Source organism: Mus musculus, chromosome 15 (assembly GCF_000001635.26).
Source record: "Mus musculus strain C57BL/6J chromosome 15, GRCm38.p6 C57BL/6J".
Classification (NCBI taxonomy): Eukaryota; Metazoa; Chordata; class Mammalia; order Rodentia; family Muridae; genus Mus; species Mus musculus.
The window spans coordinates 88,347,724-88,373,339 of NC_000081.6; the positions used below are offsets into that span (position 1 = coordinate 88,347,724).

Consider the following 25,616-nt stretch of genomic DNA (forward strand, 5'->3'; position numbering starts at 1 on the left):
CTGATTGTCACCAAAGGTCTCAGTTTCCAGTTGCATCATTGGAGGGTGTCTCCATAGAACTACCACAGTGTCATTAAGACTTGGAGCTCCCTTTAGCTAAAGACAGTGGTAGCATAAGAAAACACAGGAAGGCGACAGTATCTTTCATGGTCCAGACTCTCGGGGACAGTACTAGCAAGGAAAGCCTTAGAGAGCATCCTAATTCCTGCTGAGGAGTGTGAACAGGAAGCAGTGGGCACACTCAGTCAGGCTGTGCATGGACACAGCCATCGAGCCCACTCTTGTGCACAAGCGTGTACTAGAGGCACATGCTCTCAGTGGCCACAGAATCATGTTTGCTCATCGGAGTATGGTTGCCCATGACATGAAGATGAGCTCACAATGAAGCTGTGTCCCTGGGGAGCCCAGGAGCACAGGAGCCAATCACACGAACAAATGTGTAGCCCTGCCCCTTTCACGTGACGTTCAAATGCATGAGCTGTTCTTCAGAAACGTTCTCCACCTAATGACTGCAACAATTCATCATACTAGAAATCAAAACAGGAATCTAGGCTATTATCAGTTCACTTCAAGAGCCAAAATATCCATCACAATTTGCTACCTCTCTGTTTTTCCTGAACAGCGATAACATTTTCCAAAACAAAAACAGTCAGAGGTGAGCAAGGCACCACTGTGCTTTTGAGCTTTCTTGAAGTCCGGCTTAGTGCGGGAGTTCTGGAAGCTTCTGTCTGCTTCTGCTTCAATCTGTGAGAAATCCTGTGCCATAGCTTCCCCTGGGAGGACGAGGGTGAAGATGAAAACTTTGCATTACTAGAATCACTTGGATTCCTGGAACTTGCTTTGCAGCCGTTGGCATGTGCCGTCATAGCTGTGCAGTAACAACATCAAGAGCACCGTGAACAAGGGAGACCTGTCTAGTCAGGAAGATGGGCCACACGCTACACAACACACAGGACACACGTGGTATAGGAAGAAAGCACATACTATTACTATGTGTACCATACATACATATACCATACACACATACCACAGAGTCACACCATATGTGTATACATTACACACCACACACCACAGCAGAAATCACAGATTTCCAGCCCTTCATTCCTTCCATACACTCACACATACATACACACAAACACATACACACACATCTTACACCACAATTTACCCACACCGTACAAAGAGATAAAGAGTAGGGGGGGGTGTTTCAGTGACTCAATGTCACAGATGTGACACTGAGGACACAGGGCAGGCACAAGCAGGGCAGGCTTTACCATTGGGTCTGAGGGCTGGAGTGAGATGTGACCATGTCATCAAAATGCAAAGAGGTCCTGAGGCGACCTCTGCTCACATGTGCCACCTATGAGGCCAGCTCTGATGGAGACCCTAGAGAGTGGTCAGCAACACTGGGCCTGAGAGGTCTGGGCACAACGATGAGAGCCAGATGGGGCTTCCTGAGCTGTCCACAGCTGGTTGGCCAGGGCCCGTTCTCTCCAGAGTGGCTTTGCTCGGGTGACGTTTCCCAGATGCTGCCAGCCATCAACCTGTATATAGAGTGACAGTGGTTAGGGCTGATGCTTTTCCAGGCTTCACAAAGTTGCTTCTGTTTTCTCATGAATCAAGACCCAGTGCCACAGGTTTGTGCTTTCAGAGTCAGCAGCCTCTGAACTAAATTTTTTTATGAATTCAACTGTGAAATCTTCACAGCCTGGAAATCTATCCTATGGTTCATATTTTTATCATTATTTTAAATCTATTTGCTCCTATAAATACATCAGAAAATATTGGTCCTGGTATATCATGGAAGACCAGGCAAAGGGAAGGAGGTTTCTTCCAACACTCTACCCACCCATCGGAACTCCCACAGGCCTGCTGAGAAAATTGAGGGATGGATTGTGGCAGCTAGGGCAGGTGACAGGGATGCCTAGCTCCTCCTGCTGTAGATGATCCTAAGAGTGAGGCTTGGAGCAGAGCTCATAACTCCTTTGTCCAACAGTGAATAAAATGTCCTTTAAATAGAAAGATAGAGCAATGGATGGTGACAGCTTTGACTGATGGCTATATTATGAGGCTCAGATTGGAAGGGACAAAATGTGGAATTTGTTTCACCCACTACTGTTCAGTTGCTGTGCCATTTTTTTCCACGACATTTGGAATACTCTAAATATGCTCTCCCCACAACGTTGTGAGGAAGAGTGATGCCTCAAGTTAGGCTTATTTAAAATCTACTGATTGATGACATTCACAGAGCAGTTTGCTTTTATCCGAACTAACCATTACCTGGAATTCAGCTCAGTTTCAGAGACACTGCTGCTATTGGTGCCTGGATCCGCACTGAGACACCCAAACTTCCCACTGTGCCGCAGCATCTATGGAGGAACAAGTTCTGAGACCCTGCTCCCGAGACTCTCCTTTTTGGATGACAGCCCCCAGCAACCCCAACCCCCAGAGAGCCCTCAGAACCAATATCCCTGTGAGCTTCACACTACACCAGTAGGGAAACTGAGGCTAGCAATGCCATCCTCTCAGGGTCAGAAATCCCAATTCAGATTTTCTTGGTATCTAAAACATACTGTCTATTTTACTGGAGCCTATAACTCGCCCGGGAAATATGGAAAATCCCCCACCCTTACTGAAAATGATACAGTCAGTTGTACAAATTTTAATGAAATATATAGCTTCCATGGATTTACTTGGAGGGAATTTTGTTTTTGAAGTCAGGATATAACCCATTATCAGCCCAGCTGCCCAGTGTGTTGGGCATAGTGTGCCCTTTGTGAATTCTTACTTACACTCAAAGTTAGGCCAGCTGCCCTTTAACCTCAAAAGTCTGAATTACCATCCCATACCATTTTCAATATGCAGGAGAAGTCTGCTGGTTCCATCAGGCTTTATAGTTGAATGCCGAGAGTGGAGACTCCCTTCCAGTATTTGGAAGCAGAGTGACGGCCTCCATGCTGTGAACAGGCAGCCTCACAAGCTCTCAGTTCAGTCATGCCTTGAATTCTATTCTCAGGATGTTAAGACTCGGGATTCCCACAGGCTGGGCAGTCCTCCCGGCTCTCCCATCCTCACCAGACTCAGGGATGCAAATATCCTGCACTTTACCCTCCCTAGAGACTTTATGAGTTGGCATATTTTGTCTTTGTGGGCAACTACAGAGTTGGCAGATGAGTGAGAGACCTGCGACAGAAGAATCGGCGCTGGCCAGTGAGAACTGGTGCTGCCCGATACCACAGTCACGGTTCCACCTTGGAGCTCCTTCTTGCCCGGAGACAGAGGGTCTAACACAGACCTAACAGATTTCAAGAGTCTTTCTCAGCTCTTCCATGGGATTTGGAACATTCTAAACGCATCAAGGGATAGCAATGTCTCCATCTCCTGAGTGGTGGTGACACCACCCAAAACATTTTCTTGGAACCACCATCACTTGGGCCTCAGCTTCACTTGGGACCTTCGGCTCTGGGTTCTGCCTCAGATTCTCCCATGCCACTCACCTCATGGACTTCAGAGAACAGTGTCACCTGTTATTCAGAAGACAGAGCATGGCACTTGGCACCGATGAGCTTTCTGAGGACAGTGGGCAGAGAAGGCAAAGAATGAGCTGGGGAGAGACATGGGCAAAGTTACAGAGGATGTTAGTGTTGTGAGAAGAGGCATCACTTCTGTGCCAGCACCAAGGGACCAGCTCATGTGGCAAGACTGGAACCAGAGCAGCCAGGAGTCAAGGAACCTCCAAGATTGTCCCAGCACTGACAGGCCGAAGGGAAAGAGACATGGAAGCGGTCCCTGGGTCTGAGGAGCACTTGCTTCAGACACATTGGAAATGAGTCCCCAAGAGGACAGAGACGAGTACTCACACTGGGTTGTATGTAGTCTTGTAACCAAGAGCCTTTCATAGGTGAGACAGGCCGATAGAAGCACATTAGAAGTAGTTGAAGGCAGGAGGCTTGCTGATGGAGGAGGGGTGAAGTCTGCGTAGGTGGAGCCCAGCAGAGACTTATATCCCAGAAAACACTGTGTGGGCAGCGTGAGGCTGGTGTCTTCATGGTTCTGTGACTCCACTCACATTTCTGGTCCTTTGGAGGTGTCAGCCACATGTGGCTGATGCATCAAGATGGGGAATGGATTCATTCAAAGCTGGGCTTTTCTGGCCAAGGATGTATGCCAAGAATAGTAGTAGTCCCTGAATCCAAGCTGGAGACTGGAAGTTCAGTAAAGGGGTTACAGGTAAAAGGGGGTTTATGGATAGCAGCCAGGCTCACAAAGCCTCTGATTATCCTCCATACCTTATGCTATCCATGGGTCAACCCTGTGGCAATGTTGTGAATCGAGTCCCATTGTCCTGTCTTCTTCACAGATGAGAAACCGGGAGATCCCAAGACTCACCCAGGGCCACAGAACACTTTGAGCATCCTTAACAGTTAGCTCTCCGTGAATCACAAACCACCCTGAACTCTGCAGGATAGTTCTGACTCCCATAGGTTGGCATCTGCACCACGCTGCCCACTCTGAACTTGGGAGGCAGAGCTAGAACTTCTGGTTTCCTCAGGTCGCCAGCAGGTGGGCAGCTGAGCTGTGCTGCTCGTGTCTGGCAGGTGTCAGGGCAGCTGTGAGGGTCTAGATCTGCTCCCCCATGGCCCTTCATTCTCTGCCAGCCACCTGGGCTTGTCCCTCTGAGTTGGATCAGCACCAACAAGCCAAGCTGCAGAGAAGAAAGCCAGCTGCACACCACCACCCCACAATGTGCTGCTCAAGAGATGCTCAAGGCACTGGAGACCTGGAAGGAGCCCCAAGGATCCCAGCAGGGGTGGGTGCACAGGAGATTAATTACAGCCATTCTCATGACCCATTTGCTGTAAGAGCAGAGCATCACAAAATTCAGGAACCACTCCTAAGCCACTAAGTTTGAGAGGGTAGCTGAGGTTAGGATGGGACAAATCAGTTAATTACAGGGAAAGTTGTGGTGAAAGGCTTAGTCCATTCAAAGTAAGTGCAGACGGGCAGGCATAGGTATTGTCTGTACTCAAAGGTACAGAATATGAAACTCTGCTCAAACTATTGACCCAACCCTTCTGCAGAGACCTCTCTCCCCAGGGGAGGCAGCTGTGGACAGCAGCTTTTGATTTTCTGTTTGTGTGGATTTTCCAAGTGTTCACAGTAAGAACACACTATAATTATATGTTGCAAAAGGTTTATTTAAGGAAAATCAAGTGAACTTGCCTTGTGTGTACGGGTTTATCTTGCTATAAGCTCTAAAATTAGCCAATTCTGAAGGTGCATGGGGCACACAAAGCCCCCAAGCTATCACTGACAGGTTCTCTTCAGATATTGATCTATGCAGAGTGGTGAGATATCCAGCCAGGGATCTAGGTCCCCAGGGTCACCTCCATCACAGGCTTTGATCTAGTCTGTTGGCAGATCCTATTGTACATTTTGTACGTACTTGTGGATAGATCCAGTAGAAAGCCCTCTCCATCTGTGGATAAATCCAAATAGAGAGTCAAGTCCCACCTATGGATAGAACCAGACAGAAAATCACACCCACCTGTGGACAGAACCATACCAAAAAAAAAATTCATACCTACCTGTGGACAGAACCAAATAGAAAAGTCACTTTCACCTGTCGATAGACCCAGACAGAGTCGCACTTCACCTGTGGACAGACCCAGGGAAGGCAGTCTAGGCCCATGGCTAGATCCAGGGCTAAGGGTCTGTATACCATCCCTAGCTGGATGCACCACTAGGATCCCCAGTGTGCAGGCTGGGATCCAGAATGAACCACAGCATGGTGCCTGTCTATGAAGAAAATATGACACACTGAATAAAGTCTGAGCCCTATTACAAACAAAAATATAGTTAACACCACCTCATATGCTAATAACAGATTATACCACATAATGTAAAACAAATTCTCATGAGTCTAAGTTGAGACAGAATAAATAGAAGATAGATGGGTAGATAGAAGACAAATAACTAGATAAGGGATAGATGATGATGATAGATGATAGATAGATAGATAGATAGATAGATAGATAGATGACAGGTACATAAATACAGATATGTATATATAGATACATAGATAGACAGATAATTGGGTAAATAGATGATAGATGATGATGAAGATAGATAGATAATAGTTAGAAAGATGATAAATAGATAAATGATAAATACATGATAGATACATAGACAGATAGACAGACAGACAGACAGATGAGTAGATGAATAGATAACAGGTTGATAATAGGCTGTAAGTATATAGGTAATTGGTTAGTTAATTGGTAGTGAATGCTAAGATAGCAGCATCTCTTTCTTGCTGCACAATTCTAATAGATAATTGTGACAAAGCAATGGGCCATCACAGCCAGGTTGAGTTACATACAGGAAAAGGTCACGAATGGTACCTGGAGCTGTGTAGATGCCACAGACTGGAAAGAGCACTGTGCTCTGAGCCTCAGTATTTCAACTATGTAAGATATTTGCGTTTAGGGGGAGTGGTTAAGCAAAGGCACCTGATGACTCCCAGCCAAACATTTGCAACTTTCCTGGAAGCCTGAAACCCCTGCAAGGTAGAAAGTTAAAGATAATAAAAGATTAAGATGGATAGTTATAATGTTTAAGCAGAATAACAAAGAAATCTCCCTTCGAACTTAACCCCTGTCCTGCCCGCCATTGTTCTAACTACCTCAGATTGCTTCAGATCCTCTGTCCTCTGAGCTGCTTCAGGTCACAGTCTAGAAGGTTCTTACTCTCCAAGCAACAGTGCTGTCCTTTGGGGTACCAGCTAGTAACAGGTGCATCACCCAGAAAGTTACTTTAATAAACATATTTTGATCGAAATCAGTCTGAAGAGGTTAAGCTTCCTCCGAATCCGAGTTTTCTATATGTTATTAAGCCGGGTTATTTATTTGATCAAATATCAATACATGGGTAAATAAAACGGCTTTTCCGATGTTTTCATTTCAGGATAACTCACACATGATCACTGGGACACACTTTCTATATTTTTCTTTCTCAATAAAGATGATTAATAGTTCTTTCAGCCCTGGCAATCTTCCTGATTATAGTTTTGCCTTTAGAGAATTTTGAGGCAATTGTATCAATAAATTCCAATTTGAGAGTGTTGAATTATACATATCTAATTTGTCTGTGAGGTACAATCCATTCCCCCATCAATCTCTAATCAATGATGGGGTCGGCCATTGTCAGCTTCTCTCAGGTCTGGCTATTAAGTGACAGGCAGTATTTATCTCTTAGGTGACCTTGTCCTGCTCAGACCACTGGTCACTGACACCAGCTATGTTCTACATTTATAAACTCAAGACAAAGCCACATTCTGCAACTTCCTTCAGCTGGGGACACCCCATTGCCTACATCTTAAAGTTCCCAAGTGCCTATGTGGTAAATGCTGAACCTGCTCAGTGGTTAGGAGTCTTAATGAGTTTATTAGGAGGTCTTATATCACCAAGGTCATTCCCTTGAGGAGTATGGTGGGACCCCAGACCCTCTCTCTTTCGCCTCATTACCACTTAGTCAAGAGGAGAACAAATGATCTCTTTCCTCTCAATTGCTGCCACTGGCTCAAAGCAACAGGGTCAAGTGACCATGAACTGAAGTGTTCAAAACCTGAGCCAGCATCTCCGCCTACCTTGTGTGTGGTCTGTCATAATCACAGTACCCCAGAGCAGACAGGGAGCCCGTCCCACCTAATGACCTAATGCCTCAGTCTTTGCAAATCCATCCGCCTCACACCCTACACCTGATGCAATGGCGGGTGTCCTGCCCAAGGTGTGTGGCTCAGCCTTTGATCTTCACAGAAACCTTAGGAGTCAACTCCTACCCATTTTGAAGAAGTTTTCTTTAATTCCCACAAATATGTACTTTTATGTGATTATAAGTAGTCTATGCCATGTTTTCTATACATGTACATTTTACATATTTTATATATCTAGGTATATTGTTTTACATATGTGTAAAACACTTTTTTAAATTTTTTTAAATTACACATATGTACCAGCTGGGTTTGTGTCAATTTGACACAAGCTTGAGTCATCAGAAAGGAAGGAGCCTCAGTTGAGGAACTGCCTCCATGAGATCCAGCTGTAAGGCATTTTCTCAATTAGTGACCAGTGAGGGAGGGCTCAGCCCTTGTGGGAGGTGCTATCCCTGGGTGCTCTAAGGAAGCAGGCTGAGCAAGCCATGGGGAGCAAACTAATAAGCAGCCCCTCTCCAAGGCTTCTCTCTCAGCTCCTGCCTTTAGAATCCTGCCCTGTTCTTCAGTGATGAACAGTGCTGTGGAAGTGTAACCCAAATCAACCCCTTCTCTCCCCAACTTGCTCTTTGGTCATGGTGTTTTGTCACAGCAATATAAATCCTAAGCCAGGTGTGTGTGTGTGTGTGTGTGTGTGTGTGTGTGTGTGTGTGTGTGTGTGTGTGTGTGTGCTCATGCGCGCATGCCTGCGCCTGCACATGAATGCTGGCACTTGAGAAGACCTGGTTAGTTTTAAGGTGTTGAATTTCCCAAAGCTGAAATCACCATTGGTTATAGGCCACTTGCCATGTGTTATGGGGGATGGAATTCCAGGCCTCTGCAAAAGAAGAGTGTGTTTTTAAGCACAGCTCTCCAGACTCGATATCTAACATTCTATAGAATGTATCTCTAGTAAACATTACTAGGGATACATTATGTGAGATACATTGTGTATACAGAGGAACTGTGTACATAAATATATATGTATATAACTATTGAGGAAAGTTTTAAAACCTATGTGTACATATACACACACACATATATATACATATATATCCATACACAACACACACACACACACACATATATATACACATGCGCGTACACACACACACACCTGTCTTAGGATTTATATTGCTGTGACAAAACACCATGACCAAAGAGCAAGTTGGGGAGAGAAGGGGTTGATTTGAGTTACACTTCCATATATATAATTCCATATATAATTGTCTATATCTTTTCCCAGGATAAGAAGCAAACCATGCTGGAATCCTGAAATCTCAGCAGCCAGCCTCTGTAGGCTGTTTCTGCACACACACACACACACACACACACGCACGCGCACACACGCGCGCACAGTGTGAAGTCCACTCTATCTTACCCAGCTGAAGGGGGCTCAGAGGAGCAGGTCTGGCCGGCAAAGTGTGGACTTGGCAAGGGTCTGTTTCTTGGGTGACTCAAGGGCAGCTACTACATTCTGCGCAGTCAAACAAATGATTGAGTACAAGGGATTTGGGTTGTCGTGATTAGAAGGTCACAGTGCTATAACAATCTTAAACACGTGTCTTTTGTTCAGAGCACTGGCCAGTTGGCTAAGCAGTCAAGGGAAAAACTCTCCTTGGTGCAAATGAAATCCCCTAAGGTCCACATCTCCCTGCAAAAAGAGCTAAAACAAAACAGAATATTCAATGCCATTTTTATGCAGTGTCTTAAGTGGCAATTTGACGCAGCCTGGAGTCATCTGATGGGAGAGCCTCAAGTGAGGAATTGCCTAGACCAGATTGCCCTGTAGGCCTGTCTGGGGGTGGGAGTTGTTTCCATTATTAATTAATAGAGGATGTCACAGCCTACTATGGGCAGTACCAATTCTAGATGTGAATGTTTGACCCAGGGAGTGGCACTATTTGAAGGTGTAGCCTTGGAATAGGTGTGCCGCTGTGGGTGTGGCCTTTAAGATGCTCTTCCTAGCTACCCGGCAGCTAGTCTTTTCCTGTTTGTCTTTGGATGAAGATGTAGAACTCTCAACTCCTTCTGTGCCGTGCCTGCCTGGATGCTACCATGCTCCCGCCTTCATGATAATGGTCTGAAACTCTGAACTTGTACACCATCCCCAATTAAATGTCATCCTTATAAAAGTTGCATTGGTCCTGCATGGTGTCTGTTCAGTAAAACCCAAACTAAGATAGACACTGAATTGCTGGGCCCACTAGAACAAAGTGCCAAGACGTGGACAGCTTAAGACAATAGCTATTTATCCACAGAGTCCCAGAAGTGGCGGGGACATGTGAAGCCAAGAGTGGGCGGGGCTGGTTCCTTCCGGGTACTTCTCTCTGCTTGAAGACACTGTCTTTTCCTTGGGTTCTCACTCAGTGGTCCCTTGGTAGGTGGATGTGTCCTTAAGATACCAGTCATATCTGTATTAGGCTATCCTGCCCACACGACCTCCTCTAAACTCCGTGAGTTAATGTGTTTGCTAGCCTTGTTGTGTCTAAAAAGTCTTGATTCTTACGTGTCCTCTATCCTCTCTGGATCTCACACTCTTTCTACCTCCTCTTCCAGAGTTCTCTGAGCCCTGAGGGGGATGGGTTTGATGGAGAAATATCTTTCATGACTGAGTATCCCAAGATCTCTCACTCTCTACATCATCTGGCTGTGAGTCTCTGCATTTGTTCCCATCTGCTACAGGAGAAGGCTGCTCTGATGATGGCTGAGCAAGGCATGAATCTAGGAGTACAACAGAATGTCGTTAGGAGCCATTTTGTTTCTGTGTTCCTTTAGCAGAGCAGTAGTATTTGGTTTTAACCTAGGTCCCAGGCCTTTCTAGTCTTGGGTCCTTGGCCACCCAAGCAGTGTTGGGTATGGGTTCCATCTCAGATCAGATATCGATTGGTTACTCTTATAACCTCTGTGCCACCACTGTACCAGCATATCTTACAGACAGGTCACTCTTATAGATGGAAGGGTTTGAAGCTGAGTTGGTGTTTATCTTTCTCTTTTAATCGTGTACAGAATACCTTCCAGTACCATGAAGACTACTCTGTAGTGGTGAAGGTCTCTGTAGGTGCCTCAACTTCTCTGTGTTCAATGAGTTATATAGGCCTCATTTTCAGTTTTTGAAGAGCTACCAATAGCCTTGGCAATAGCCTAGGTTGTCTAGAGGTTCCTATAGGAACCCTTTGGCCAAGAACTTGATACTTCATTCCTAACCCAAAGGATAGTATTCCAAGTGATAGCCACTTGCAAAGGAAAACAGTATTCTTCAAGGAAGTCTCGCTGAGGAAACAAAGCATACTTCAGGGAGTAGGCCCCATGCCCAGCGGTGGATGGCCAACACAGATGAACTCAACAGCATCTTTGGAGTCTCTTTGTCTCATAATGTTAAGTCAGGACATTTTTGTATATATTATGACTTCTGGGTTGGGATTTTTATGGGATTCCTCTGTGTGTGTGTGTGTGTGTGTGTGTGTGTTTGTGTACATGTGTGTTTCTGCATCTGTATGCATTTCTTATGCCTTTTCTTTGGTGCTTTTTCTTGTTTAGTTGTTTTGAGATGTTCTTATTTGTTTGTTTCTTATTTACTTTTATTGTAGTTTTTATTATTCCATAGATGCCTGTTTGTTTTCTAGCAAGAGACAGAAAGAGCGTGGGTCAGGATGGAAGTGGAAGTGGTGGGGGATTGGGAGGAGTAGGGGGGAGGGAAAACCTTAATCAAAATACATTGTATGGGAAAATGTATTCTCAATAAAAGAAAAGAAGAAAAATTTCTAGCCGGGCATGGTGGTTCATGTCTTTAATCCCAGCACTCGGGAGGCAGAGGCAGGAGGATTTCTGAGTTCAAGGCCAGCCTGGTCTACAAAGTGAGTTCCAGGACAGCTAGGGCTATACAGAGAAACCCTGTCTCGAAAAAACAAAACTAAAAAACAAAAAGCAAAACAAACAACAACAAAAAAAAAACAAGCAAAAAAAATTCTAATCCTCCTTTGGTTGGGCTTGTGAATGCCATAATGAAGACTTAGCCATGATGTCATATCATACCCTGGGTTGCTAGACACTAAGGCCACACACAGCATGTGACTTTGAGAGGCACAGCTCAGCTCATGAAAAGTGGTCATGTAGGGTGATTCACAACAACATCACACTGCCAATCCTCACCAAAAACTCAGAACAACTTTGGAGTCCTGCATTTTTTTAAGGAAAGCACCAAGCTGCAGTTGGGAGGTGCAATAGTTGCCACAGCAAGGTTTGTCCTTCCTGTGTAGGCACAGCCCAGACTCTAAAGGATGTTTGGCCTCATCACAATGACCCACTCTAATGAGTTTGAGCAAGATTCAGTCCTGCAGCGTCTGACTGCTTGCGCCAACAAGCTTCCAAATGCCAAAGGCAGAAGTACAGTGAGAACTGACAGTCTGGTGAATTTGTTTTTGTTTTGTTTTGTTTTGTTTCGTTTCGTTTTGTTTTTCCCTGTTGCTGTGGTAAAACACTCCCGCAAAGCAACGTGAAGGAGAGGGGGGTTTATTTCACTCACAACCCCACAGTAGAATCCATCATAGCATGGAAACCATAGCAGCGGGAACTTAGAGGAATGGGTCGCTCGCATCCTCAACCAGAAACAGAGAGAGCAATGGATGTCTCCATACTGGTGCTCAGCTCCCTCTCTCCCCATTCAGTCCAGCGCCTACCCCTTGACAGAGCGTCGCTAACATTCACAGAGGCTCTTCCCACTTCAGTTAACCCAATTAAGAAAACCCTCCCGAGATACTCCCATGGGCCAACGCAATCCAGGCAGTTCCTCATGGAGACTCCCCCGGTGCTTCTAGGTTCTGTCAAGTTGACAACTGAAATTAACCAATCACAAGCCTCAAACAAATATGCTGCTAAACTTGGGGAGGATGTGTGGGAAACTTCCTGGCTTTCCCCAGAGAAGACCCACATTTAGCCCCTTTTCTTGGGTACCATCTGTGGCATCCGCTAGGCTGAGACTGTTGGACAGGAGCTCACAAGAACCCTCTCAATGCCTTGCTTGCCAGCGGTCCTTACTACATTCCAGGTCTCTCTCGCTCCCCCTCCCATTCCTGGTTACAGTAATTGTTGTCTGAGCCTTCTGGAGCAGTCAATTAGAGGGCTTGGTTTAGGATAGTTGGTTTGTTAGTAACTGAGAAAACCAAGCTCTCATTGCTGGGAAGCTTTGTAGCCTCATCCTTGTGCATCAGGAAGTACAGTTAATGGAATGGCGACCAGACTTCGCAGGGCACATTCCACCCCCACCCCCCCCCCCAGTTCTGGTTACAGTAATTGCTGTCTGAGCCTCAAAGGCCAGAACTCGTTTTTTCATCTCATGCATGAAGAGTTTCCATCTGATTGATGACAGCGACGGAGCCCTTCCTTACCCACGGAGCTGCACTAATTTGCAAGCTAAAACAATATTAGCAAATTGCTAATGGTCCGTGAAACTGCAGCGGAGGCCTTAAGTGCTGTGCTCTGAGCTTTCCCACCACTTCAGCTGCATACCTGGGTCCCTGCGGCTACAGCAAAAGAAAAAAAAAAAAGAGGTTCTTGCCCAGTCACTGAGGCAGAAGCATCATTGCAGCAAAGTCCTGGGCAGGGCAGAAACAGTAGGTGCATGGGCAATTGCCTCCCAGGTACAAATGAGCACTCCAAAGCTAACGGGCTGAGGTTCTGAGCGGAGTGAAAACCAGCCTGGCATTGCACACAAACTGACCAGAAAAGTTGTGAGCATGTGTTGATGACATGTCTACAAAGGAGGACCTGTGCTGCTTGTCACTGCCCCAGTCACAGCCTGGCGCAACACATCCTGCCACAGTGCTACCCCAAACCTGGATGCTCCACCAGCCAGCCAGCTTCTGGGACCCACTGTCCCTGAGCCACAGAGGATGAGAGAGGATGTCACACCAGGTAGCGGGTGACGGCTGGGTTGGCAGCAGTCTCCTGGCAGAGAATTTTGAAGCTTTGGAAACACAGCATGTAGGAGACACGAGCTCCAAGGGAGCTAATGACTTCAGAACAGCAAGGTCAAGAAAGCTGCAAAGTGTGACCATGAAGTCCAGGCACTGTGAATTTAAGTGATGTGCTAAATGGCGTTGGGAGACAGGAGAGGCTGCCTTCCAAGTCATTTTCTGCATCATGGAGCTCTTTGTACCGAGGCCAGTATTGCTCCAAAAACATGCAAGGGCTCTGTGCTGGTACTCTCTTCAGATGGACAGGCTGGAGCATAAAAATAGTGCTGTCCCTTTATAAGCAGACTGCTGTTGATGCAGCTATAAGGGTCCACCTATGGCTCACCCTGATCGTCCTTTGACAGATGGATCACCCTGAACCCAAATCTACCTCTAGAGGACAAACCCCTCATCCCAGAAGTGACAAAAGACTTTCGCTCAGATCCAGAGAAGGGCATTGTAAAGAGTTTTTGTAGAGAGCTTTAGAGTGTGTTAAACCCACAGAAACACTGATTTGAGAGATCGGCTGTCCTAGCATAAGCATTTCCTTTTTCTCCTGTGACTCTGAGTGCAGAATCAAGTAAAGATAGGAGAAGGAGAACAATGAGGGTTTTTATGTTCCTGCTAGCGTATAGCTAGCCCTGGTCTCAGAGAGGTCAGAAGCTTAAACTAACAGGGACCCACCACCCAAAGAAATCCCATTTCCAGACTGAAAACAACGTTGTGTGATAACCCCAGACCCCACTGCTGAGCACACTCCTGCCACACACTCTCCCTCATGTCACTCTGTGGCTGCCATCCACACATAGCCAGGGATGGGTGGTACAGCTTCATCTTCTGCTCAGGGAAACGCTGTGAGGAGCACAGTGGAGGAGTCAGAAGCTGCCCTGGGAGCCAGCCACAGCAGAAGATAAACTCTGTGCGGACACCCTGTCCTCAGATGTCAAAGGACTCTGCTTCCCAGATGGTTTTGTTGCCCTGTCATTGACCCACAAGAACTGGAATGGGCGAGTGAACCTCCAGGTCTTAGTCATTCCAGGTTACTACAGTAAAGGTGACTTAGACTTGGTAAGTAAAACAACAGCCCTTCAGGCTGGTGGTCTAAGATCAAAGTGTTGGAGTATTAGCTGTCCGGTACAGGTCATTTTCTGGTTTACAGCTAATGTCTTCTGAATCTGTGAATGTTGTAAGAAGGAGTTATGATACTCCTGTTCAAAACACTTACTCTATCCTCAGGACCCCAAATGATCCACCTCCTAATCCTATTATCACATGGCTTAATATGTCAACACATTTATCTGAAGACACCAACTTTCAGTCCACAATAATGATGGTCCAGAATTAGGGCTCCAGAGACTGAGGCAGCAGCCTGATCAGGGAGTGGCCACCTGACCCTAACTCAGGCAATTCCAAACCCCACAATTACATCCCTTCAGCCCCAGTGGGGTTAGAATTATCACCCCTGTCATTCTTGATTAATGACATTAAGACAAAGCCCAGATGTGTTTGCACAGGGCAGATGCTATAATAAAAAGGGTCATTTACTGAGAGCTGCCTCAGGCCAGGAGACTCCATCACACTGTGGACATTTTTTTCTGACTTAATCTATCGCAAACAAGCTGGAGATTATAACACAACTGTCTCTATTTCGCTGCTGAGGACATAGAGGCAGGCATGTGGTAGAACCGCTTGCCAGAGTCCATCTGGTCGGTTAGTCAATATGTGCCAATGCTGGGGGGTTGCCTCTGAGGCCAAGTCTGCAGGATCTGGATGTCATCGTGGCTGGTTATGCTGTGCTCTAGTACCATCCGTGTGGGCTGAGTCAGTTAGCCAGTGCTGCTTGTCAGCTACTAATGCCCATGCACAGCCTTCCCAAGGGAAAACATTGAGGCTTTATCAAGGCTTGAGGGGACATCTGAAGATCACTGGGAAGAGATTACATCCTCACCTGGAGCCTTTGTTTAGCAGACAAGCATGGTCCTGGCTCACAGGTGGGGAAAAGGATAGCTGTCCAACAAGGGACTGAACATTCCCAACATACCCATGTCAGGGCACATGGGGCCTGGTTGGCATCTTTAAGATCATAGTTTCACTAGCTCCATATGCACAGAAAAGAGGTATGGTATGTTAAAGTCCAAACTGGGATAGGTGCCCTAGGCTGCAAGTACAGAGTACCACAAGCCAGGAGGTACAAACAAGAGCAGTACACTTTCATTGAGCTGGAGGCTAGAGGTAAAGACAAGATGTGACTAGTCATGCCCTCCTGAGAGAATTGAAGGGTTAGGATCACTTCTTCCTCCTCCAGTTGCTAGTGGTTACCAAGACCTCTCAGTTTCTACGTGCATCATCCCACTTCCTATGTCATCCAATAGCTTCTCTGTGTGTTTCTGCTCTTTGAAGAAGGTCACTGGGTTAGCACCTCTTATGTTTGCAATGGTGTCAGCTCCACAGCACTGACAAAGACCCATTTCCAAACATGGTTGTGTTCCCAGGAGTTGGGCATCAGGATAACATATGTTTGGATTCACCCGGTGATACTAGGAGCATACACCGTAGGTGGACTTGGAACAACTTCGACACCTGTTGTGAGGTTCCATGATCACACATCACCTCATCCTGTTTTTACTAAAAGCCTGCACCATGGTACTTTCTCCACAAGAATGGCCAGCCAGAATTAATGAGCTATAAGTTCGATAACCTCAAAGGTATGTATGAGTCAGATCAAAACTTAATTCTACTGATAAGGAATTTAGTTAATTTAGACAATAGCTGAACTGCTATCTCCTGATGAGCAAAGATATAACACACGTTTGGAAACACAATAAATCCAAGAGTTGGATAACACCACAGAAATAATCTTTGCAGATAGCCACCCTGCCATTTGCAACCTGACCCTTGTACAATCTTAAGTCTGCTAAGAAAGTAATGGACAACAGCTGAACAGGAATGAATCCACTCATTCTTCCTTTCATTTATTCCGTCTAATGCCATCTGCTTCTTTAACACCATACAGGACCTGAGTCCATGTGCAGGAAGAGTGAACCAAGGTGGTCATGATGGACCCTGCATAAGGCAGGGGGAAGGATGGAAAGTAGAGAAGAAGACGAATAAGAGGATGAAGACACAGAGGAAAAAGAAGAGGAGAAAGCATGAGAGAGGAGGAGATGGTAGGCAGACACTTGGATTTCAAGAGACACCGTGAAATCTGCTTTGGTGTTTTGTTTTGTTTTGTTTTGTTTTGTTTTGTTTTGTTTTGTTTTGTTTTATTGAATAGAGCAAGCCACTTTAATTTGCCTGGGATGTTTCTAAAAACCACATAACAAAATATAGCAGCGTCATGTAAATAGAAATCTACAAATCAATATCTACAGATTTAGAAACTCAATTATGGGATTATTTCAATCTTCTTGTATCTGTTGAGGCCTGTTTTGTGACCAATCAATTTTGGAGAAGGTACCATGAGGTACTGAAAAGAAGGTATATTCTTTTGTTTTAAGATGAAATGTTCTATAGATACCTGTTAAATCCATTTGGTTCATAACTTCTGTTAGTTTCACTGTGTCAATGACTCGTGATCTCTTTCCTAGGTTTTCTATCTCCAGGATTGTCTCCCTTTGTGATTTCTTTATTGGTTCTATTTCCATTTTTAGATCCTGGATGGTTTTGTACAATTCCTTCACCTGTTTGGTTTTGTTTTCCTGTAATTCTTCAAGGGATTTTTGTGTTTCCTCTTTAAGGGCTTCTACCTGTTTACCTGTATTCTCCTATATTTCTTTAAGGGAGTTATTTATGCCCTTCTTAAAGTCTTCTATCATCATCAACATGAGATGTGATTTTAAATCCGAGTCTTGCTTTTCTGGTGTGTTGGAGTATCCAGGGCTCGCTGTGGTGGAAGACCTGGGTTCTGATGATAGCAAGTAGCCTTGGTTTCTGTTGCTTATGTTCTTGCCCTTGCCTTTCGTCATCTGGTTATCTCTGATGTTAGCTGGTCTTGCTGTCTCTGACTGTGGCTTGTCCCTCCAGCAAGCCTGTGCGTCAGTACTCCTGGGAGACCAGATCTCTCCGGGAGGAATTTGGGTATGGACAGCTGTGGCACAGGGTCAGCTCCAGGGTACAGATGGAAACCAGAAGAATCCTGTCCCTGACTGTTTCTTAGTTCCTGTGTTCTGATGGCTCTTGGCAGGTCCCTTCTGCACCAGGAATTTGAGCAGAAGTGGTGATCTTACCTGTGCTTATAGGAGTATTAGCACTCCTAGGAGACCAGCTCTCTCTCAGTGGTATTTGGGTATGGAGAACTGTAGCACAAGATCAGCTCCGGGCACTGTGGCACAGGATCAGCTTTGACCCCATGACATTTGAATATGGTTTCTATGACCCCACTCCCAGAACTCTGTGAGTTAATGTTTAACCCCTATTGTCAGGTACAGAGAAAGTGGAGAGAGTCTAACCATGCTGTCCATAGGTGGAACTTTTATAAGGAGATTGTGACTGGATGAAGTTACCAAGGTCAAACATTGGTGACCTTATAAGAGATAAAGCAAGCAGAAGGAATACAACACTCACTCACATGCACACACACACACACACACACACACACACACACATCTGCTACCTGAAGATCCTGCAAACATGAAGACTACTACCACATGTGGCCCCATACAAGAACCAAATTTATGAGGAATATAAGCTCTCGTGACCTCTTTCTATGATTCTGACACATCACAATGTAGCCAGGCACTTACATAATAGGAAAGTCATATGGTCTCAGACCCCACAGAAAACCCTAGTGATTTTTAAGAACTTTGAAGTCATGGAGATTGGACAGGAGTCAAGCCAGGGTAGACAGGGGTCAAAGCAGAAGGTGCTGGCTGATGCAGAACAGGTCACTATGTCAAGTGGAGAGTGGCCACTCGAGAGCAGCCCTGCCATCATAAAAGAAGCTCAGGCCCAAAAGGGAGGAAAGGGCACATCAGAAGGTTCTGATCCAGGGGACACTGGGCTGCCCAAATACACATGACTGCCCTAGAAAAGGATCATCTGGGATGCTCCAAAAATGCAATGTTCAAAAATAAGCATCCAGAGGCTGGAGAGATGGCTCCGTGGTTGAAAGCACTAGCTGCTCTTTCAGAGGTCCCAGATTTGATTCCCTGGTGCCTCACAACTGCCTGTAACATCAGTCCTGGGGTTCCAGTGCTTCCTTGGGTACTGCACACACACACACACACACACACACACACACACACACACGCACACACACACACACGCTCAGGAAAGACACTCATACACATAAACTTTTTCAATGAACATAAAGTCATATCCAAGCTCCCCCCCCCACCCCCAAAGCAAAAACCCTCTATGAAACCTTTATGAACAATAATATCTTGAGGAAGCACTGGTAAATTTAATCTCTACAGTTCAAACACACCAAGACACAAACCAACCCCATGCAGGACTACTTCAAAAATAAAGTGTAAAATCACAATAATTAGCAAGAATGAACAGAATGGTGGGAAAGTCGCCCTCATATGTGAACACTAGAATCGCCAGAATCAGGAATGTGTTTGGGTTCAGGTGATAGAAAGCTGAGGCAGAAGGGGGGAAAACCCTCAGAGTCACAACTATAAGGCAGGGAATCCGCATCACCAAAAAAATCAACCCAGTTCAGGCCACAGATGGAACTTTCAAAAACACACAAGCCTGGATTTTGGAAAATAACTTCCTAGATGAAGCAAGGAAGAAATCAGAATTCAAAAGTGAGTAAGAGTCAAGACAATGTGCTATCTTGAGGAAGAATGTTGAGCCTGCATCTGGAACTGAAATAGGGGATTAGTGATGCAGAGATTATAAAAAAAAATGCTAAACAGAAATATGTCATAGATGCCAGGAAAGAGTAGCACACCTCAAAGAACAACACAGAAGTGTACAGGCACTCCTGACTTGAGATGACTAGGTAAATGTATGCTATTTTGATTGTTCACTGTCGTACAAAGGCTATCCTCACGCTGTGGACACAGTTGTGTGCCAGATTTGTAATTTTGCCCTCTCCCTGGATTATGTGGTACATCACCCCTCTTTGCTGGACACTGGCAGTGGACTACATACAACCCCAGCCAGCCCCATAATCTCAAGGGAACCAGATGACCTTCCACAGCTCCTGTGTAGGATATTTCACTGGGTAGTGGCTCTCAGGGTGTTTTTAACCTAACTCTGTGATGAGTTTACCAGGTCAAAGCCCATGAGTCAAGGAGGGTCAGCATAGCCATGCTGGTGTTGTGAACACACTGATGAGATAAACAGCTTTGCGATTTGACAAAGCAGAAAAGGAGTTGGAAGCTATTGGTCTTAGGTAAGGAATGGGGGAGGGCAGCTGATGAAGTCTGATGGGAAGTCAGGAAGGTCAATGTATGGACAACTTGGTAGAATCTATTTGAAAACCCTCATCAGTTTCCAGAGCTGGGTTACTATGACTTGGTTGGTGGAGTACTTAGATAACAAGCCTTGGGTTTGTCCCCAGCACTGCATTAGCCATGTGGGTTGGAGCCATAATAGTGATTATTATAATCATTAGGGAGGTAGAGGCAGAAAGGTCAGAAGTTCAAGGTCATCATTAACTTCTTAGTGAATTCAAGGTCAGCCTGAGCTACATGAGACCCAACCTCCAAAACAAACAAACAAACAAAAAACTCACGAAATTTTCATACTTTTCCCAAAGCCAAAACTAGCTCAAGAAAATTAGAGATTCTGATAGCTTTGAAAATCTTGAGCTTAGAATGTTTAGGGCTAGAGAGACAGCTCAGCAGTCAAGAGCACTGGTTGCTCTTTCCAGGGTTCGGCTCCTAGCACTCACACAGTGACTCACAACCACCTATAACTCTAGTTTTAGGGAATCCAACAACCTCTTCTGGCCTCCACGGGCATTACACCCAGTGATTTAAGACATATGTGCAGGCAAAACACTCATACATGTTTATTTAAAAAACAAACAAACAAACAAAAACTCCTTTAGTGTCTTCTTAAAAAGACCTCATCCAGGTAGTTTTAGAGGTAAATTCTTGAGCATTCTGTAGTCATGAAAAACCTTTAATAGACCAGAATCACAGGACTCCAAATCCTATCAGCTTAATATAATTTTAAATGTAAAAAGCAAACAGTAAAATCTCTGACCAAGCACATTAACAGAAAATTACGCAGTAATCTATTTCAGCACTACTGTAAGTGCTCATTCTACCCAAGGAACTCATGAGTTGGTTTACATAAGAAAAAAAATACATAATTACCACTCAGTAAATTCATCTAGTAATCATTATCCTAGCATGGGCAAAGCAGCACTTGATATAATCCAATATTTGCCCATTCTTTAGAAGCAAACCCTTAATAAACCAGAAATGAAGTAAGACTTTCTCAACGGAGTCCATCTTGCCGTAGGCATGTCTCCAACAGGATTCTTCTAGATAAAAAGGAATCCATGCCTCACAGCACGTGCCAAAAAAGCAATAGCAGTGGACCTTGGCAAGGAGAACAGATCTTAAAACTCAGAGAATGTTCTGACAGTCAGCCCCACCACAAAGGAGAACTGTGTAGGCAGGCAATAGAACAAAAAATACTGATAATAAACTGCAGCTGCCAAGTGAAGGAGGTTAATTTGATCACTGTAAGACTCAGTAGGACCACTGCAATGGTTAACATAAGACCTGTCATATCAGCAACCAATCAAGGAGGGAGGAGGGGCCCATGGGGTCTATCCTTTTCCTCCAGAACTACTAGCTAGTGATAGTTTCTTGGAGAAGGGGGACCACCGTCTTTTGTTGTGGGCCTATAGCCGAGCCAACCAGACTCCAACAGATCATTCATGGTCACTTAGACCATGGTTAATCTCACTGAGTCACCAAACAACACAAATATCCATGAACATGGGAAGGGGGCGAGGATTGGTGGTGGGGCTCTTGGGTATAACAGGGAGCTGGGTGTGAGAATGGTCTCATAAATTGTGTCCATGTGTGAAAATGTTTAAGAGCAAATTTAATTAACAGAAATGTATGCATGCCTGTCTAAGGAAACCAGGAATTATGGCAGCGTTGTAAACCAGAAAGCTCACAGCAGGCAGCTAAGAGAAGGAAATATGGAGGATACACCTGCACCAATGTGGAGACTCTGGGCAGCTGAGCTGACCTCTACGTTCCCAGGCTTTCCTCTCCGTGGTAACACTTTGGTATTCAGACCTGAGCCGCATGTGTAACATATGTAGCTGACCTAGAGGAAGTTTGTTGACTCGGGATTTAAAATCCCAGCAGCGACTTGAACTTGGGGTCTGTGTGGTCCAATGACCTGCACAGTGCTCAGCATCTCAGAAAAGCAGCAGGGACTGCCAAGCATGGCTCCTTCAGAGTGGCTGCATGCCAGCATTGTAGAAGGAGCTTCCAGATGAACACAAGCTATGGGTTCCCATCTGTACCTAGAACACCAACCCACTCCAGGCCAGTGTGGCTGGGATGGGGTTCAGAAGGCAAAGATCCCTGATCCTTATCCAGGGTAGCAGTGGTCTCTCCTCCACTGGCCTGGGGTCAGATAAAATGGTGAGTGGTAGAGAAGGAGAGGAAGGGAGTGAGCAGCAGAGCCAGATCACGGCTGGACAGGAGAATGAGTCACACAGAGATAGGTACGAGGGGGGAAAGATGGGACAGGATGCAGAAACAGAATCATTCTGACAAGTCCTTATATATCCAGGGAAGCTTTGTAAAATTCTAAATATCTACAATTGCAGAAAAATCCCTGGCAATAAAGGCAGTGAACGCTACCCACATTACTTCTTCCAAGGGCAACAAAACATGGGCAAGAAGATTAAACAAGATCTAGAGAAACGTACACGCCATCTATGTATTCATTGGAAGGCTCAGAATTTACAAGATAAACATTCTCCCCAAATTACTCCAACAGCCTTTAAAAAAAAAAAAAAGACACCGGAAGGCTGGTGCTGACATGACTCTGTTAAGGCAGAGTGGCTCTAACAAGAAGAGCCTGCCTTCACCCACGATATCACGTACTCAGCTCCTGAATACCAATCTTCCTCACTGCTCAGTCTGGCATGTCCACAGCACCGCCCTCCTGTGCAACAGGACAGGGTACAGCCAGCATGGAGCTGGAAGGCAGCCAGAGTACAGAAGGTGTCATGATCTCAGTGCACACAGTAGTCCTGACATCAGAGACTAGAGCCTCATGCTCTCATGCCTTCAGGCTCCTAAAAGCAATGACCAGTTGTGTCCCAAGAAATGGCCAAATCTATAAAACTGCTCCTGATGGTGCCTTAGGTGGACTCTCTGCCTCGTATTGTCATACTGTAGGACTCACCTATAACTCTCCTATGGACCTATGGACCTATGGACCTATGGACCTATGGACCTATGGACCTACGAACCTATGGACCTAAGGATTTATGATGGGTGACAAATAGACATTCCCTCCATGGGTCTTTCAACAAGACTATTGTACCCAGTTCTTTGGGTTATGTCATGATTAGTCAGCTAAGATTGGACTTCTCTGCCCCCAAATCAGCTAGACACAGAAATTAACTAACCTTGAGATCCCTTGTTCTAAAACAGCAGTCCTCAACCAATAAATCAAGACCCCTTTGGGGTCAAACCCCTTCATAGGGGTTACCTAAGACCATCAGCAAACCCAGATATTTCCTTCACAATATATGACAGTAGCAAAATTACAGTTATGAAGTAGCAACAAAAAACATTTTTTGGTCAGGGGTCAGCAAAACATGAGGAACTGTATTAAAGGGTTGTAGCATTGGGTAGGTTGAGAACTACTACTCTAAAACAAGCCCAGGGTGATCCAAACAAAACTACCTCCAGATACCTGGTCCTGAGCTAAGGCTGGTACCAATATTCTCTCTTACTGTTCTTCCTCTGCTCTGACAACTTCCGGCTAGACTCAGCTGCTTGTAAATTTGAAATGTTCCCAGGATGATGGTATAAGAAAAAAGGCCGTGGGTATCTATCCTAACAGGAGCTGTGTTGAGGGAAACACATCTTCCCTTTGTCCTTCAGCTGTAGAAACAAATGCACTATCCAGGGCCAGCTCAGAGGACGTGGCTGCCGTATACAGTGTTGTATTCCATACAGAAGCCAGTGTAGGCTCAGATCACTGATGAATCTCACAGACCCAAACATGCACTGGGTGGAAAGCACACATTGGTTGGTTTGTTGGTAGCTTTCAAGAACAATATGCCTCCTTAGGTGTTGAGGCTAACCGCCTCCAGACTATTTGTCCCCATCAAGATAAGGAGCAGGCAAAGACCATCACATAATTTTACAACTCCCGTCTTGTCTCTGCCCACTGCCTCCACTTCCTGCTTGGAAGTGGTAGGCAAGATGAACTTCCACTCCAAGACCTCCACTGTAGAGCACTGACATGATTAACTGTCGTTAACGTCCTAAATTTCTTTACCATCTGCCCTCCCATGAGACTTACATCCCTGAAGATAGAAAAACCTGAGTCAGGGAAAATTGCAAAGGACAGACACTGCTTAAAGAAGCACAACAGCCTTCAGGGGTGTTCTTCCTTGAGGTCCTGAGAGCTCTCGGCCACTGCCTGTTCACACAGAGTAAAGGAAAGGCATAGAAGCCACATGGTGATTGCAGAGAGTGAGATCAACCCCAAAACTACTACAACGGAAGAACCTTGCCAGAAGAAAATGAATGTTCTAGAATTAGAGCTTGTCAGCATGACTCCCTGCCGTTTATCCTTTACTTCAGTACTGGCACAGCACTGAGCCGAGTGCCCGCATATAAGAACATTACTGTGTGCATAGCAACAGGGCTAACCAAGCTGTAACGTTTGCCAAGTCTCCTCCGTCTCTGCTGCTGCTGTGTGACTCGTGGTCATGCCTGTGTGCTGATAGCCACCAGTCTCTCATGGACCTCTTACATCTCGGGAAACTTCTAGCCCTTGAATGGGGATTTCACCCATGCCAGTGAAGAACCAGGCTCTTAAAGTATTTGTCTTAAAATAACCAGTTTGTACTATTTTACAAATTTGACCGCTTCATTATCTGGGTCTTCAGCTCTTTGCTTCACTTGACATTCCTACCCTCATATATATGACAATATCTTCTCTTCCCAGCCTTGCTAGCATTAATAAAACATGGGCTAGCATTTTTAAAGCAGCATTCGTTTTGAGGAAGCAAAGGGAAAAATAAATGTGCGACTTGGCTTTTTATTCAATGATGTCTCGATTATTTAAAACAGGTTTTGGAAATATGCCTTCCATCTTTTTTGTGGTTGGTTATTTATATGTTGTGATTGTTTTCTTAATCATTTTAAGAAAAAGTGAACCCAGAGAAGGATGGGGAGACTCTTCTGGGGTCCAGAAAGGGATTTCTCAGGATTTTTGTTGATGGGAAATGCCTGAGATGTTGCTTCCCCATTCGTCTGCCAACCTAATTTCACAGCAGAAAGCAAGCACTCACGCATCCTTCCCTCTTCGTCTTGGAAAACAATAATAAATTCAGTCTCAGCTTTTACCTTAATTCCCTCTGGGGAAATCGTGCAAAATGTATAGTTTCTGGGTCTCCTCCTCTCGCTTTTCATCTCCTGTTCTGAGACTTGGATTCAAGTATCTCATCAGGCGTGACGGCTGGTGCACCGCGGTGTGAGCTGTGCCTTGCCAGCCTGTGAGGAGTGAGCGGCTGGGTTCAACTTTTAAATCACTCTCTTCTTTTCCAATATCAGATTTGCTCTCAATCACCCAAATTGCTGTGAACTTTGTGCTCAAGGCTTAGAACATGTTTTGGGTAAGCAGCTTTCAGGATGTTCTCAGAGTTTCTGTGGAAGTGGTTCGTGTGTGTGTGTGTGTGTGTGTGTGTGTGTGTGTGTGTGTGTGTGTGTCTGTCTGTCTGTCTGTCTGTC

At 45.3% G+C, this 25,616-nt stretch overlaps 1 long non-coding RNA gene across 1 annotated transcript in view; it reads left to right on the forward strand.

The window, feature by feature from the left end:
* The window catches only part of B230214G05Rik (RIKEN cDNA B230214G05 gene), a 57,778-nt gene extending 32,850 nt beyond the window's left edge, over positions 1–24,928 (forward strand). The window contains exons 2-3 of the long non-coding RNA NR_045281.2: positions 16,718–16,871; positions 22,466–24,928. This is a non-coding gene — a long non-coding RNA (RIKEN cDNA B230214G05 gene). The remainder of the gene's footprint in view (positions 1–16,717; positions 16,872–22,465) is intronic.
* Positions 24,929–25,616: the final 688 nt, after the last annotated feature.